General features: G+C 48.7%; 1 protein-coding gene across 8 annotated transcripts in view; it reads right to left on the bottom strand.

Moving 5' to 3' along the window:
• The window catches only part of LOC146857822 (4-galactosyl-N-acetylglucosaminide 3-alpha-L-fucosyltransferase FUT6-like), a 683,427-nt gene extending 671,803 nt beyond the window's left edge, over positions 1-11,624 (bottom strand). For 4 of the 8 annotated variants that reach the window (XM_085648484.1, XM_085648485.1, XM_085648486.1 and 1 more), the window contains exon 1: positions 11,062-11,624. The gene's annotated coding sequence lies outside the window, so the exon portion shown is untranslated. The remainder of the gene's footprint in view (positions 1-11,061) is intronic. The other 4 variants (XM_085648492.1, XM_085648493.1, XM_085648488.1 and 1 more) reach the window with 2 other exon arrangements.
• Between the last annotated feature and the right edge of the window lie 6,568 nt (positions 11,625-18,192).

Below are 18,192 nucleotides of genomic sequence, written 5' to 3'. Positions count from 1 at the left end.
AAAGAAGATCATCCACCGCAGCTGCCTGGGAGAAAGGTGTCTAGTGGCCGTCATGAACTGTAGGTTCCGATGGTCCGTGTACACTGATACCACATGTCTTGCCCCCATCAACCAATGCCTCCATTCGGTGAAGGCGTCCTTGATTGCGAGAAGCTCCTTCTCCGCAATATGGTAGTTGCGTTCGGCGTCGTTGAGTTTGCGGGACATGTACGCAACGGGATGAAGCACCCCTGTGTCGTGGTTGCGTTGGGACAAGATAGCCCCCAGCGCCACATCCGACGCGTCCGCTTCCACCACGTAGGGGAGATCCGGATCGGGGTGAGCCAACACCGGCGCCTTACCAAAGGCGCTTTTCAGGGCCTCAAAGGCTTTGATCGCTTCAGGGGACCAGACAAACTCCTTGGACTTCCTCAGTAGCTGTGTGATTGGGGCCACCACTCCTGAAAATCCATCTATAAACCGCCTGTAAAAGTTGGCGAAGCCAATGAAACTTTGGACGTCCTTCACGCTTTGGGGCACCGGCCATTCTTTCACCGCCTTGATCTTTCGTTCTGCCATCTCCTGTCCCTCTGGACTCAGCATCACTCCGAGGAATTCCACGGATGTGACGTGGAAGTCACACTTGCTGAGTTTACAAAACAGCATGTTTTCCCTCAGCTTTTGGAGCACAGCTTTGACGTGGTGTACGTGCTCCTCCACACTGGACGAATAGATGAGGATGTCGTCGATATATACGACCACGTAGATATCCAACTCCTCTCTGAATACCTCATTCAAAAAGTACTGAAAGGCTGCCGGGGCGTTGCACAGACCGAACGGCATGACGAGGTACTCAAAAAGGCCGAACCTGGTCTTAAAGGCGGTCTTCCACTCGTCTCCGTCCCTCATGCGCACCAGATGGTATGCCCCTTTCAAATCCAACTTGGTGTAGATACGAGCTTTCTTGACCTGTTCCAGAAGTACACTGATGAGAGGCAAGGGGTACCGATTTTTTATGGTTATCGCATTCAATGCCCTAAAGTCCACACAGGCTCTCAGCTCCCCATTAGCCTTCGGGATGAAGAAGAGTGGCGAGGCGGCCGGAGACTTGGACGGGCGGATGAATCCTAGCTTGAGGAGTTTATCCAGGTACCCCCGGAGATGCACGTTTTCAGGCTCCGTCAGGGCATACAGCCTGCCGCTGGGAACGCTGGCCCCTGGCACCAGGTCGATCTGGCAGTCAAACTGTCTATGTGGTGGTAGCACTTCCGCCTTCACCTCATCAAATACATCCTCAAAACTGTGATAAGCCTGGGGGAGAGCCACATCTTTTTCTGCCGCTGTAGCCACCGTCTGACTCCCGCTCTCATCTGCGTCAAGGGATTCCGTTCTTATTCCACAATGCAGGATGCAATACGGTGACGTCATTTCGATGCGATGTGTTGGCCAATCCACAAAGGGGTTGTGTTTCTGTAGCCACGGCAATCCCAATATGACGCCATATTGGGGCGCTCGGATGATGTTAAAATCGATTTGTTCCAAATGGTTCCTCCCATATCTCATCGGAAGGACCCCCGTGTGCTGTCCGATGGGCCCCGTCACCAATCGCCTTCCGTCTACCGCATAGACGTCTTCGGGTACTGCTTTGGGAAGAAGCACTAGCCCTAGCCTGCATGCCTCGTTGTGGTCCATAAACATGCCAGTGGCCCCTGAATCCACCATGGCCACAACGGGTATCCACTGGTCATGCACTCCCACGTGCACCGTGATAAACAGGTGTCGTTGTCCCTTAGTGACCGAGTTGGAAAGTGAAGGGATGGATGAGTGACTCCGAGATGCCCCTTCTCTGGTCTTGGAGTCCTCTAGTTTTCCGCCGGTATGTCCACCACGGCTGTTACCGACCGGTTGGCCCGATAACGTGACGTCTTCGGTTTGGCAGGGCATTCACGTACGTAGTGGCCTTTTTTGCCACAATATAGGCACAATCCTTGTTTACGGCGTGACTCTTTCTCCGTGGCTGTGAGGCTCGCTTGTATTGCGCTGATGTCCATGGGTTCTCCCTTGGATGCGGTGGAAGTTTCAGGACTTCCCACCGTCACATAGGATGGAAGGGATTTTCCTTTTCTCCCATGATCCCCCTTTCTTTCACTTAGCCTATGTTCCAGCCGTAATACCAGGTTGATAAGGCCCTCACATGTCTTGGGTTGAGGGTCAATATGAGCCACGGCGTCCTTGAGCTCATCGCACAGCCCTTGATGGAAGAGCGCCGTCTGTTTAGCAACAGGCCACTTGGTTTCCGCAACCAGCCTTCGGAACGCGTTGAGATACTGCACCAGGTCGTTGGATCCCTGTCTCAACTCAAGCATTTCACGGTCCGCCGTGTACGAGTCAGCCCTTCTGTCGAATACCTTCAGGAATTCCTCGCGAAAAGCACCCCAATCACATAAGAGGGGGTCGTCCCTGCTCACCAGAGGTACGGCCCATTGTGCCGCGTTTCCAGCCAAATAGGATATAAGGAAAGCCACACGAGCCTGACTCGTGGGGAACGCCTTTGGTTTGCACGATAAATGTAGCGCCACTTGTGTGAGGAATACCTGCACTGTGTTAGGATCCCCACTGTACCTCTCTGGTGTTGCCAAGGGGATGGCTACCGGCATTTCCACTACTACCGCAGGGGTCTGGTTCGTGAGGGAGGTGCTGGGCGTGAGCGGGTCCAATTGGATAGCATCCAGTCTGGCTTTTACATCGGCTGTTTCTTGCCTAGAGGCAGCCACTTCAACTTGCATGGCCGCTAAAGCAGCCAGCACATCATCAAGTGTTGCCATGTCTGTTATCGACCGGGAGACAGTTAGTGGTATTAAGGTCGGATATTTTGTAACGCCCTGAACGTCTCAGGATCGTTTAACAGACACGACAATGAGGACGCAACCACTTGTGAAGGGTTAGTTCTTTTAATGAAGGCAAATAAAATACAAAGAACAAACAAAAGTTATAGTCACTGGAATCCTCCAGGCTAAGTACGTTACCAGCCCACAGCACGGATGGTCCTAACCGTCCTCTGCATATACGCCGATCCCGGCGTATGCCAACAGAGGGCAGAAATGAAATGGCCGACAATGCCAATCGGTAGGCTGTGAGGGGCACGAAGAGTGTTGGGGAGAATCGAGGAGTCAGGGAAACACCCAGCCGGGGTCTCTACCTGAAGGGAGCAGCCGCTCAACCTCTTCCTCAGACTGCACCGGGACGCGGAGTCACCTCCTGGTGATGCGTCACCGATACCCCAATCACAAGCAAGAAGACTGAACCGAGAGCAGCCGCTCGATCGATCCTGTGGACTTCCGAGTCTGTAACGCGGCAAACACCTCCTGGTGTGCGTTACAGCTGGCAGTCCCTGTGTCTCTGGTCGGGCTGGGAGTTACGACTCCAACCAGCAAAAGCGCCACTGCGCTTGGACTCAGCCGAGTCAAAAAGCGAAGCTCAATGGTTGACCGGTAGAGCTTCCGGGTCCTTCACAGGTGACGATGGGGCAAGACACGGCCCAGGGAGTAACGACTCGACCTACCTCCGTTCTTGCCTTACTGGAGCACCACTCCGGAACACTGCTCTTCACGAAGCAGGTACGTCGGTGTAAACACAATATCCGACAGCCTTGTACCTCCTGGTTCCTCCCTTTATAGGGCGTGTTTTCCTTGAGTTATGTAACAGCTCTCCTGTTTACATAAGGGCGTGTTTCCCTTAAGTTATGTAACAGCTCTCCTGTTTACATAAGGGCGTGTTTCCCTTGAGTTATGTAACAGCTCTCCTGTTTACATAAGGGCGTGTTTCCCTTGAGTTATGTAACAGCTCTCCTGTTTACATAAGGGCGTGTTTCCCTTGTATGACAGGAATTCTTGACAAAGAGTATGTAGTGCAGTTGTGGCCGGCAGGCTCACGAGTTGGGGGGCGGGCGGGGGGTTGCGTTGGGGACGGCTGAGTGGTCGGCAGGGAAGGGGGGCCGCACGGGAGGGGAGGATTTAAATAATAAATATTTAAGAAACATACCTACTTTCCCGGGTCCCATGTCTTCGGTCAGCTCCTGCTTTCCTGCCTCTGCAGGAACAGGAAGCATGCAGCCTCCCTCCCTTAAGCCAATCAAAATGCTGCAATGGCAGCTTTGTGATTGGTTGGGACGCCGACCACACAGGCGTCTATGGGGAGGCCATTTTCTCCATGCAGCCTACATGGAGAAAAGGAAGAGTGCGCATGACTGGTTTGGTCAGTCCCTGAGGGCCGACCAAACAGTCAGGGCCCACAACATTGGACTAGCCACTCCTCCCCTGCCCTTGAACTGACCCGCCCACTTGCCCGCCCCCAATCAAACCCCTCTGCTTTCTTGCAGTGCGAGATGCAGAAACATAAAATGGTATTTAGAATACCATTTTATGTTTCCGCTCTGGGCCATTGGGGCGAAGCTCCTCTGCCCACATGGAGGCGCCGCCCCTGATGTAGTGGAGTGCAATTATGTGGTGTGGTGTTGAATTTTGTGGCATGATGTTGAATTCTGTGGTGTGGATTGGATGTATGTGGTGTGTGGTGTAATTGTGCTGGTGAGTTGAATTCTGTGGTTTGTGTACACATGGATTGCTAGACAGTATGAGTAAACGGCCACTCGTGTCATTTGCTCCACATATAGCACCGCATGAGCTCTAAAAGTGGAACAAGAATCTGCACTGGACTGTACTATAACACAGACCAAACTGCTTGAAGGGAATATAAAGAGCTCTTCACAGAATGGTGCTGTGCAAAATCGCCTCGCACTCTCACATACCAGTGCACCAGTCACTTTATATCCAGGTGTGAACTACTCTAGTTGATCAATGTGACACTTAGCCCGTCCTGACAATCCTCCATGCTAGTGAGAAACAAGGGGACTAGAAATGCACAATGGCAGTTTTCCGACTAAAACAAGTGCCCTTCCAACTTAAAGCTATAGATTAATCATGAGCTCAACTTCTAACCACGTAATTACTTTATTAATACCAAAAATGTATTTGACTTTACATATCTTCATTTAAGGAGTAATTGTGGCTAACACCAGCTTAAGAATGGTTTGTGCCTAATGAAAGCATTGTACGGGGTCTGCTCGGAGAAGTGAACATTTAGTCTGCCAGCCAAACAATATAAGCTTTCTGCTTTAGACATGAGCTGTCCACTTTCTGAACAGTAGATGTCTGGCGGTTTTTGCCAAGCACTCAACGAAATGCAGGAAGGACAATTTTCGCATCGACTACCTAGCTAATACATTCGGTGATAGTAAACAGTGTAATGTACAGCTTAGAAAGAACCAGTGCAGCGGGGACATATACATTGCTTTGACCTTTAAGTTCAAAACAATGAAAAGTGTGGAGAGGCTGAAGAGCTGTCAATGGGCTATAGTAAAAATATCATTTAAATAGAACACCCCCACCCCATTTTCTCGTTTTTGCACTGTTAGAAATGGGGGTCTCTAGTTGGCAAGGGCTTACACCTTTGTCCATATAGGGACCCTTCTTCCTAGTCAGGATAAGGAAGTTACACTCCTAAAATTACCCCTGCTCACTCCCTTGGTAGCTTAGCCTGAGCAGTCAAGCTTATCTTAGAGGCAGTGTGTAAAGCATTTGCACATAACCAACGGTAATACAATGCAAGCACTACAAAAGGACACCACACTAGTTTGGAAACATAGCCGATATTTTTATATACTTAAAACAAGACCAAATACGATAAAAATCCACAATACAGTACTTTAAAAATAGCTCGTTCGCAAGATGTCTTTAAATTGCAAAAATACGTTGAAAACACAGTTCGCACGAGTCGTTAGCTCGGTCCGAGCCTAACGCGTTGCTGAAAACAACAGAGTCTCGCAGTTTCAGCTGACCATGTCGGTACGAGCCAACAACAGCGTGAACAGACTCGGTAACAGTACCTTTCTTATTGCGGCTTACACGGAGGTGCGAAGAGCCATTTCCAACATGCACTATGTGAAATATTTGGAATATGGTAAATCTAAGTGCTATTAGGCCTGACTGAGGGGCTTCCTTCCCTGGACCTGCATAAATCATGGCCTGGAGGCACAGGGAAGGTGGGGCCTCTGGTGCCTCCCAACCACAATTCCTAAGACAATAAAAAACAAGCACTGGCATAGCCAAATAGGTCTCGCCTTTGGGACCTTATAAGTTTTTAGCCATGCAACAGTTGGTGTTGTTGCACCACGGATATTGTGCTGCTTAACTAAATACTTATAAGGTCCCAAAAGCGAGACCTATTGCCTATGCCAATGCTTAGATGCAAGTCGGAGGGGAGAAAGGTGCAAGGCGGAGGGGAGAAGGGTGCAAGGCAGAAGGGAGAAGGCAGAGGGAAAAGGGTGCAAGGCAGAGGGGAGAAGGGTGCAAGACAGAGACGGGTGCAAGCCGGAGGTGGAAAAGGGTACAAGGCAGAGGGGGAGAAGGGTGCAAGGGGGAGGGCGAGAAGGGTGCAAGGCAGAGGGGAGAAGGATAAAAGGCGGAGGGGAGAAGGGTGCAAGGTAGAGAAGTGTGCAAGGGGGAGGAGCAGAAGGGTGCAAGGGGGAGGGGGAGAAGGGTACAAGGCAGAGGGGGAGAAGGGTGCAAGGCAGCGAAGGGTGCAAGGCAGAGGGGGAGATGGGTTCAAGGTGGAGAAGGGTGGAAGGCGGAAGGGGAGAAGGGTGCAAGGCGGAAGGGGAGAAGGGTGCAAGGTGGAAGGTGGAAGGGGAGAAGTGTGCAAGGTGGAGGAGAAGGGTACAAGGTGGAGAAGTGTGCAGGTTGGTGGCGGAGAACGGTGCAAGGCGGAGAGGAGAAGGGTGAAATGCGGAGGGGGAGAAGGGTGCAAGGTTGAGGGGGAGAAGGGTGCAAGGCAGAGGGGGAGAAGGGTGCAAGGCGGAGAGGGGTGGAAGGTGGAAGGGGAGAAGGGTGCAAGGCAGATGTGGAGAAGGGTGCAAGGCAGATGTGGAGAAGGGTGCAAAGCGGAGGGGGAGAAGGGTGCAAGGCAGAGGGGGAGAAGGTGCAAAGCGGAGAGGGAGAAGGGTGCAAGGTGGAGAAGGGTGCAAGGTGGAAGGGGAGAAGGGTGCAAGGCAGAGGGGGAGAATGGTGCAAGGTGGATGGGGAGAAGGGTGCAAGGCAGACGGGGAGAAGGGTGCAAGGCAGAGGGCTAGAATGGGGCAAGGCAGAGGGGTAGAAGGTTGCAAGGCAGAGCATGAGGAGCATCTAGCAGCACCAGGCCTGTCACCAGTATTTATGGACCCCTATACAAACAGCTATGCAGGGCCCCAAGTCACAAGCGCCTGTTTCGAAGTTTAAGAATAAAGTGTTATGGGAAAGAGAAAACACAGTAGCTCCAGTCTCCGCCACCAACTAATGATTTCAAATGAGTCAGCTGATATGAAAAAATACAAAATGCTAGCTTCAAAACCTATGCATAGATTTTATAGCACAAGCACCGGTGCTGTCAAAGCGCAGGGTCTGAGGAAAAGAGTCCCTTTGGCAGTCCTTGAGTGTCTGTATCAAGGTGTGACTGCATCAGTGCTCCCTTTACACGCGGTATCGCAATCAGCGGCTGTCTCCTCCCGCGCGCGGTGGTGTCTGGGGCCTCAGAATATATTATGATGGTGTTGAGGCCTCTAAACAGCAGCAGGCTCGGTATTAGCGAGAACATGCTCTGCATACAGCGTGGACCCGTTCTCATCAGAGCTGCGCGAGCCAGACACGCCTGGGGCTAGAAGCTTCTCATCACAGACAGCGTGTTTACCAAGGAGACGTGTGCTTGGCAACCACTGGCCCCAAATTCATTCTCTGCAGGTCTCACTAGGGAAGTAGCCGATCCCGAGCTGGCCGGGGCCCGAGGGGCAGCCGCACAGGGCTAAAGTCAGAGGGGCCCTTATGAGGGCAGTAACTTCTGCTGGTAGCGAGAGGAGGGGGGCGGGGGGTGCACAGCGAGGGATACAGGTGAGAAGTGGGTAGAGTGTAGAGGGATAGAAGGGACAGAAGGTGAGAAGGGGTGAGAGTGGGCACGAAAGGAGGAAGGGTGCAGAGAGATTCAAAAAGGGGCTCTGGTGAAAAGGGGCGAGCAGGAGGGTTTCAAGGTGGGGAGGGGTGAATGTAGCAGAGAGAGGAAGAGAAACAGGAGACAGAGGGGGGCTAAGTGAGTGGGTGAAATGGTTAGAAGGTGGAAGGGGAAGCGGCGAAAAGGAGAACAGGTGGGAAAAAAGGAGCTCAAGGAAATCTGATGCTGGAGGGGAAAGAACGACAGATGTAGAGAAGCGCTGGGTGAGACGGGGTTGAAGGGAAGAAAAGATCAATAGGAAAGAGTTGTGTAGCAAGAGGAACGGGAGGAGAGGTGGACGAAAATGAGGGAGGAAGAAGAGATCACAACGGAGCCATGAAAGAAAAGTGAGATAAGAAGTGCAAAAAGGAGGTAAAGGGGAGGGGCGTGGTGAAGAGGAAGAGGTGTGGCGCCGCAGCCACGGCGGCCAGGTCGACTGACTCCGTAATCTGGGGATCACGGTTCGATCGCCGGCGGCAGATTAGCCCATCACCATGTCACTCTGGGCAATAGCTTGCTTAATCTTCCCGAAGGACCTCAGCGCCTAGAGACCCTTACGGGTGATTGTTCGCGCTTTACAAATGTGTATTATTATTATTATTCACAAAGCAGCGGAGAGACACTAAAATGTTATGAAAGACGGTGTGCAGGAAGAAAGTGCAGGGGGTGGGATAAAGGTGAGAGAGAGGGATGATCACAGGTTAGGAGAGATACAGAGAACCAAAGAGGATGGAGAATAGAAAGACAAGAAGAAACGGTGTGCCGCTCGTGCCAGGGATAACCGGAGGAGAGGTACAGATAACACGAGGAGAAGGCGCACGGCCGTAAAAGTAACGCAAAAATACTGGCTCACTGAGAACAGCGAAGCGGCCGGGAAAGTGAAAGTGATCGCGATCAAGCGTGGCGAGCGATGCGCTTAATGAGCAGGACGAGGAAAGCCATATGGCGCCTCCGCTCGTAAGGGCGCGTCCGCCCGCGCACATGCACGTAAGCTGTAGGCCGGCAATGGTAGCATTCATTTAAGCCCTTTCTAAAAGTCTCGCCAGGCCAGCGCATGCGCTGGATCAGGCGAGACCTAATGAGTCCCTGGGAGCCACTGAAAGCACTCTGGTTGACTGGAACCGGCTCCTAAAAAGGGTACACAAGTCTTACATCTTGTTTTTCAATCCAAGCACTACTCCACCCCTCACCTCCTGGGCTGTTGATGGATGACCCCCCCCCCTCCCCCCCCGCTCCTCCCTCCTCCGCAAAGTCACCATGCCCTTGAAAGTTTGAGGTGTGAGGCCATTCCACACCTCGCTTTCAAGGAGCAACAGATGACGGAGGGGGCACGAGCAGCAAGCTCCGTGAGTAGAGATATACACGCAAGAAGCCTGTTGGTGCGGTGAGCGCGGGACCCTGGGCAGCTGCCAACACTGCCCGTGCCAAGCAAGCAACGGCCCGGCTGATACAAAATCAACATGCAAACACGCAGGAGATAACGCCGCACCAAGGCAGGCTCTGAACCGAGAGCAGCACGCACAGAGTAACAAGCAGAGACGAACAGGCTGACCGCTTGCGTTCTACGCCACCACTTTATGGTTTACACGGAACGTGGAACATTAGTTGTTCAGATAACTAGTTTAGTTTTTCACCTGTTAATGTATCGCTACATTGATTATAGTGTTGTTTCATTCATTGTGCGGGTTTCTTATCGCTGATGCTATACCTGTTTATTCTAATGTTAATGCAATGCCAATTTTAGATGTTGGCTTCTAGAGGCTTCTGGCACGGTTGTTCTTTATTAATAAAATACAGTCACGTGGCGCAAAATAACAAACAAGTCTGTCCACAAACATAAACCAACAAATATAATTTTACCCAGAGACGGTGCTTCATTTTCGCCGGTGGTCTGGGTGGGGGCGGGCACTTATTCCCGCATCAGATGTTTACCGAATATCAGAAAGGGAAAAACACAAAGATCAGAAAGACGGACGAAGACAAAGATGGCAAAACCGTCCTTAACAGAAAGCAGGGACATGCAAGAGCGAGAAAAGGGGCCAGGGTTGCCTGGTAATGAATTAAAGAGTAGCGTCCTTGGGTTCCTGCGCCCCGATGTTTCATTGCACCGGCCGCCGGCTCCTTCTAAGCAGAAATTCGGCACCGGCACTTTTTTCATTCACAGATCATGCACTGCACAGAGATTACATAACAGATCCCGCTCCACGCTGGGAAAGAAGCCAGCAATAAACTATGTAGATATCCTAACAAAGAACAACACAGCACGAGGCGTAATAGTTAGCAAACCCTCAACCCAAGGCAACATATAACGCACATTCATACTGATGGTGTGAAACACATCAACTAACCCTTACTATGTACTGGCATACTATAGCCGGTGACCGTACTCAACAGTGCACTGAAGCGTGGGCAATATGGTGAACAGGAAACTATAAGGAAACATCCAGCAAATATACCTAGTCACAGGATAACATGCAGGAACAAAACCTACACAATGGCAATACAGGCCAAACAACGCTTCACGAGAAGAAGAACACAGAGAAAATAACTATTCCAGGGCAGGAATCCAAAAGCTGTCAAGGCATAAATGTTCACACAAGCCCGCACTGGTGGTGAACTCGACTAGAAATTGTTAAAGGGGCTTTCATTCTTGGGTCTTCTCTTGGCTGCCCACCCATCTCTGAAAGCAGTCCTGGGGCCTGCAGACCACCGGGGGATATCAAAATGGCGGTTTGACATCCGTCCCAAAAACAACGCACGCTACCATAAGCAGTAGATCATTGAACCATGGACGTATTTCACTTGTATTACCCAGTAATATAGAAAGAAACGACGCAGAGCGGCAGTGCACAAACAGCCCTTCACAGGAAGGCAGGGATAACCCTGGAAAGGCTGCCGGAGAAGGTCCCATCACACGCGAAAGGAATAGAATGAACGCAGCCTCCCACAAGCAACAAGAGGTACAATGTTTCGCACACCACATATAACAAGTAATAAGAACATGCTTACTTCTTTGGGGGGTGAATTGTGGGTGTAGGCTCTAGATGATTGGAGGTACAATCAGGGGTTGACGGCCTCGGTGACACCCCCGAGTAAAGGTATCAAATATGTCGCCTTGACCTGTCGAGATTTGGTGCCCCAATAAACCGCTATAGCACGGGAGATGCTGCACCGGTGGAGGGGGAGTGGTCCTGGGAGTGGAGCAGGTAGAGGAGACGCAAGGCGAGGAGACCTGTGTTTTTTCAGGGCGGCTTCTCTTTCGAGTGATGCAGGTCCGAGAGGTTACTGTATAGTACATACAAGGTCCTCACCCGGTCATTTGCCACGTCATCCACACCTGATGCACTTCCTCGTCTTTGGGACCAGGGGCTCTTAGTCTTTAGACACTGAAGTGTGATGTTCGCCGTGCGTGTGGAGCACTGTCACCGTGCATGCTCCGTGGGGCGGTGCACCGAAGCACGGCTTGAGCATGTGCTCCTCACAGTGCTGTTTATGTACTTGAGTCGTGCGCGGTACCATCAATTAGTTGGGTGCGGCCGACACACCCTGCCGTGCACAGTTTCAGGACTCGGGGAGCGAGTGACAGCAGCCAGCGCCCAACTATCGCCTGGAACCGTTGGATGCAGCTCAGCAGTTCGCCGGGGACAGCGGCCCCGCCCTGCCTCCCTCACCTGTCCGATCCCAGCCGATGACGGGAGTCTGGAGACGGGGCCGAAGCCCGAAGGCAAAGTCGATGGGCGAAGAAAGTGTGGGGGATTTATCCCCCCAGATTTTGCAGTGGATGGGACTGGGGAGGAGGGGTCAAGTTTCAGGGGAGGGGGGGTCATAAAAATCTCCTGTGCCCTTTCGCTGTTCTCAGTGCCATTAGAGCCTTAAAACGCTACATTTGACGGCCCTGCCTTTGATCTGCTTCCGCCAGGGTCGGGTGTACATGGTGGGTTATTCGCTGGCTGGTGGACAAACTACTGAAGCCAGATGTAGGCCGTTTCTTTCAGGTTTGCGACAGGTTTCCTTCCCAACTGTTGGCGGGGCCAGGCCGGCCATTGCCATTCCATACAGAATGACAATCATCAGCCGGGCAGGCGCATATGTGGCGCTTCTCCTCCTATCCTGGGATAAGGACGCAGCAGCGAGGCCTGTGCCGCAGCTTTTGAGTAGGAGGGTTCACGCCCCCTGGCAAAGGGAGGTGCTGGGGGCTATATAAGAAGTTATTCTTTGATCCCCACAGTGGGTGGCCACCTACACATTCACAGTGGTCAGGTGAATCATATTTTTATACAACCTACCTAAAAAAACAGCAATAAACGCAAACCCATCCTGTTCTCACCTATTTATTTCAGATTTGTTACTTAATGGAAGTGCATTGGCAACAGATGCCCTGACTAATGTTTTTGCCGTGCCTTAGTCTAACCTTTCAATTACTTTAGTCCAGCAAGAGGTCCCCAAGAAAGTTTTTCGGATTACTCACACAGATAAAATGTTTGTTCATGTACTCCTTTTTGGGGGGAAAAGTGAAAGTGAAATTGTTTATGTTCCGCAGTTTAAAAGTTAAGAGATCACTCTGATTTAAGTGTTTTCTGCTGTAGTGTTGGCAGGGTTGGACTGGCCTGCAGGGCAATCTGGCAGTGCCAGAAGGGCTGCCCCACAGTTCAGTGTGAAGCTGTTTTTGTGGCTGTTTGTAGGCCACTGTATGATCTGGTGGGTTTGTTTTTACTGTTGATCTACCTGCTATTACCACAAACATTGGTTGTAGCAAGTGCCCATGCATGCAGTCTGCCATATCGAGGGCCACTGGAATTAAGCGATTGTACCGCTGCAGAGTTTTTAAATAATTATCCATTTGCCACATTTGCCACATAATCCATCATCTGCTGCATATTCTGCATATTTTAATGAAAACAATGTATTTCCAGCTCAAACAGAAAGTTTCTAAAAACACAACGAGGCGTGTTGTCGTACAGTGGAAAGCCCTTTGCGAAAGTTGACTGGCCTCCCTTCTGTTGCTTGCTGCTGTATTTCGATATTAAACTAGTTCTAATGATGTGTAACCAATGCCCAGACAGTGTTAACAAGTGTAAAAATGACAAAATAATGAGGTAATACTTTTACAAAATGTGTTGCATTGTGCTGCATTAGTGTCTTTTTCTTGCCACATAATTTACTGAACTCTGCCACATAATTTGGCCCTCCACTGATGGACCTCCAGTGGCCCTGGCAATACCTTGCAAAACTCCTACGTGGTGTGTCTTTAGAAGGGCAATCCTGCCCTAATTTGTAAATCTGGGCCACTTTTTTAGCTACCTGGTTCATTACTCGGGCCACTATTATTTTGCTGCCCGCACTGTTTTCTTTCCAAGTCCGACCCGGCCTCCAGTACTTATGACTGCCTTGTGGGTCTCACAATGAGACTTCTGTCACAAAGGTCCCCCTAAAGGGACAACAATGCTATTTTGTGCATAGAAAAGCTAGGTGATCCTGAGTACAATGTGGAGGCAGGGTCAGAGATGTGACTACAAAGGGATTGCGCCCCTATTTCCGCATAACTAGAGAAAACCAGACACTTTCTACCAGGCACCTTCTTTGGGTCTCCCAGTTGCACTTCAGCAGCCCCAGCAGGGCGCATACACTTTCTATCTATAAATGCCCAGGGCTAGCCCCACTACTCAACAGAAACCATTGTAAGGAACAAGCAGATAGGCCAAACAACTCCACTGATTCCCAACACACACCATAGTGGCATTAAACAATGCCCCCCTTTCTTGATTGCTCCACTTCATGGATCACAGACCTGACTGCCTCACTCAGTTTGTAGCAGACTTGTGTGCAACATGATGTGCATCTGATCTGATTACCCCAGTCTGTGGGAAAGGAAAGCCCATAGAAAGGAGGAGATATATCTGTTTCAAGGCTCTGGGTGTGGCTTAGACACATTTTTTTCGGATCTCTCTGTTGCCTCTCTGCTTTGAAGCCATATATAGTACATCTTTTGTTTAATATCCAACACGCCTTTTCAACCACTTCAGAGCATTTTGACACAATAAATTTGGATTATCAGCGCACACTCAGATGAGTTAGATGTATCCTTCTGACCATAAATCCAGTTAGGAGAGCTACATGCTTCTCAACATACATTGCATAGTATTTTATCAAAGGGAGAGGATGTGGCATTATGGCCAGAGATGCGGACTTTGAAACTGGGGAACCAGGTTTAAGTCTTGGTATGGGCTCAACATCATGTGATTCTGAGCAAATAACTTAATCTTCCTGTGCCTAAAAAGACAAAAATGAAGAAAAGTGATCTTGCATATTGTTACCCATGCTCAGGTCTCCAATTTGTTTGGGTCGAGTTCCCGCTACATAAAACTGCAAAACATAAAAAAAATAGTACTGCCTCTGCTATGAAGTGCTTCTAGCCATGTTCTCAAGGCCTAATAGAACTGAAAATTACAGTGGTTAATATTATACTATCCCATTAGCACTCTCTTATCAACCTTGGAAGGATGAAAATGCCTTTGGCAGCGGATGCCTCCCTGCGCTACCGTTTATTAGGCTGTATTTGATTAAACCACTTTTGAACTTTATATAAAAAAAGAAAATATTTTAATTTCACTTCAAAACTCTATGATTATATGGGTTTATGGGAACCAGCGGCTTAATGACCACAGGCAATTTGTATTGGGTTCTCGAGGCTTACCCTGTCCCCTCCAGAAATTTAGTGCCTCCTACGCCACCGGCAAAGTCACCATCTTTTCTTTAACAAGTCACTTCTCAGTGCTTAAATTGTAAAATAATTATTGCCGGTGTCCAAAGCTCTGCTCAGAAGGCGGCTGGTGAAATTAAATATAGGTGCTGTGAATACCAAGGCTGAGAAGTCTTAAATCCATTTTATTCTTCTTTACCTTCCTTTATCTCGTTCTGTTTTTCTTTCCTACTTATTTCATGCATGTCTTCCTTTCGTATAATCAACTTGTCCATTCATTTTCCTCAAGCTGTTTTGTTTATTCGCATTTGTAGTTTATTCCACATTATGCTTTGTTTTTAATTTCTTGGTCGTAGCTGCGGCTTCACCTTATTATTTGTATTACATTGGTTAAGACTTTCATAAATTTCCATGTGCCGCCTTCTTATTTCTCCCTCTGATCTTTCAATCATTTTTCTTTCTGTGCACTCTCTCTTCTGTTCCTTGATTTCAGACTTCTTTTCCCTGACTTTATCATGTCTAACTCTCACTTTGTTTTATTTTACACCGTGTTCCCCTTGTCTTGCTGTCCTGCGGGCTTTCGTTCATGTTTTGTCTTTTGTCTTTGCTGTATTCTTTTTAAAAGCTCTTATTTCTCTCATTCCCTTCGCATTGTTTTTACATTCCTTCTTTTCCACTTTTATTTCTGCATTTAGCTTTGCCCATTTCCTCGCATTCCATCCATTTCTTTCTATTCCTTCCAATATTCCATTAGACTCTACCCTTCCCACCTCTGTTGGTCAGCGTGCCTTGCTGCAGCTGGTTTGTGCCTATCGCCCCACTCTCCAACACACACCCAGGGGATGGCACCTCCGCACCTGCTACTTACTACACCAAAGGTAACTTCTTTCCTCACACCCTATATTTTTTCTTTATATAGTGCTCAATTTTAAAAGGTTATCACGTGCCTCAGTCTTCTTAAACGTACAATTTAGACGTCAACGAAAGCTTCATTCCGTTTGATGGCGTTACCTACGCGTTTTTAGGTCTCGCCTAGCGTTGCAGCGCATTAGCTGCTCGCTCTTCGAGACCTAAAGTAAGAGAGTATATTTCAGAAGGGGACTTGAAGCCTCACCCATCCTTTTCATTGGGTCGCGTCAGCATTTATGCTAAATGCTGGCTTCCCATTGAAAAGAATGCTTTTGGGCCACTGCCCTTTATCCCTTTTGGATGGCCCATCTGGACTGGGTCGTCTGCTTCACGGCTTCAGTGTTCCTAATGTGCTTTAACTAACTTTTGTGTTAGTGTTTTTTTTTTTACATTAGCTTTCACTTTTGTTAGTGAGCTTCACGTGCCCGGGGTTGTTTTTCCCCATGCAGTGCAGTTGCCGGCTCTGAGGGTTTATCACATCTCGGCGGGCAGTCTAATATTGTTTATTTGCTAGATGGATTGCAGCTGGGTTAGATACCCCTCCTCCCCACACACACGCACACGCGCACACACATACACATACATGTGTTACCATCCTTGTGGGCAGCAGCGGTCCGTGGAGGGAGTTCCGTGGGGCGGAAAGGCGGGGCGGGGGAGGGGCAGGGTGAGGGATACTAAACACCGGAATATGGATAATTGGAGGTAAGTAAACAATTAAATAAATAAAACGAATTTCATAGCACACGCTGCACCGCATTTTGTGATGCAGGGCACGCTACAAAATTCATTTTATTTATTTATTTGTTTACTTACCTCCAATTATCCATGTTCCGGTGTTTAGTACCCCCCACCCTGCCCCTCCCCCGCCCTGCCTTTCCGCCCCACGGAACTCCCTCCTCGGACCGCTGCTGCTTGTGGGGTCTATGTGTGAACACCTGCCTTGTGGGGACTAACCTATCCAAATGTTTTAAAAATATACCAATAACAGAACAATCTTAAGAAAAAATTCATTATATAGGATCCTGCTTCAACTCTGCAAAGATATTGGTATTTAATCGCGTGCACCGGAACATCTTTGTGGGGACTTCAAAACATGCTAACATCCTTGTGGGGACTTACTCAATAATTATAATTTGTGATTAAATACATTAACAAACACATGGCTTAATGTTATTTTCCAGTGCTTTACCTATATTACAAGATAGTTTAGGCATATTTGAATAGCTCTTTCTCTCCTAGGAGCATCCAGGAAATGGATATTGATTCTAATGCATTTCACAGTACACAACTATAGTACATAAAGTCCATGGAAAGGGATTCACAGATATCTAGTCTATTACTAAGTTCGCACAAACATTAAGGGATAAGGATCCAACAAATAGTTAAATTAATGTAGATGCCAAAGAGCATGCAATTTGTGTGAGATGGGAAAGTCAATTTGAGAATATCTAGGTTTTTTTGCATCAACTTCACTGGCGTCTTGGTATGGTTGTACAATAATAGTCCCCAAAGATACGGCATGCGATTATAGTAATGTTCTAGTGCTGACATAGGGAGTGTGTTGCGATTGTCATTTTCAAGCCCCCACAGAGATAGTGCATGATTATATTGATGTCCAGGTTCCTACAGATATAGTGTTTAATTATAGTCACACTCAAGTCCCCATAGACAGAGTGCGATTATATTTATGTGAAAGCCCCCGCACAGATGATGTGTGATTATAATAATGCTCAATTCTCTGTAGAGATAGTGTGTGATGATAGTTATGTTGAAGTCACATGAGACATTGTGTCGGTAGGGTGATGCCCAGGTTGCCACACAGATAGCAAGTCATTATAGTCCTGGTCAAATCCTCCAAAAGATAGTGTCTGATTATTATAGCAATGCCCAGGCCCATAGAGATATAGTGCTTTGTTATAGTCATGTTTAAGTACCCTTAGTGATAGTGTAAAATGATTGTCACGCTGCAGTTCAAGCAGAAACAGTGTGTTATTTCAGTGTTTCCTAGGTCCCCACAGAGATGGTGTGTGATTATAGACATGCCCAGGTCCCTGCAGAGATAGTGTGTGAATATAGACATGCCCCGGTCCCCACAGAGATAGTGTGTGATTATAAAGATGTCCAGGTCCCCACAGAGATGGTGTGTGACTATAGTATTACCATAGTCTCCAAAGAGAATGTGTGTGATTATAGACATACCCAGGTTCCCACAGAGATACTGTGGGATTAAAGACATGCCCAGGTCCCCACAGAGAAAGTGTGTGATTAAAGATATGCCCATGTCCTCACAGAGATAGTGTGTGATTATAGGGATGCACAGGTCCCCACAGAGATAGTGTGTGATTATAGGGATGCACAAGTGCCCACAGAGATAGTGTGTGATTATAGACATGCCCCGGTGCCCACAGAAATAGTGTATCATTATAGACATTGCCTAGGTCCCCATAGAGATTATGTGTGATTATAGACATGCCAAGGATCCCACAGAGATAGTGTGTTATAATAGACATGCCCAGGTCCTCACAAAGATT

This window comes from Triturus cristatus, chromosome 3_2 (assembly GCF_964204655.1).
Source record: "Triturus cristatus chromosome 3_2, aTriCri1.1, whole genome shotgun sequence".
NCBI classification, from domain to species: Eukaryota; Metazoa; Chordata; class Amphibia; order Caudata; family Salamandridae; genus Triturus; species Triturus cristatus.
This window is presented reverse-complemented; position numbering and strand designations above follow the sequence as displayed.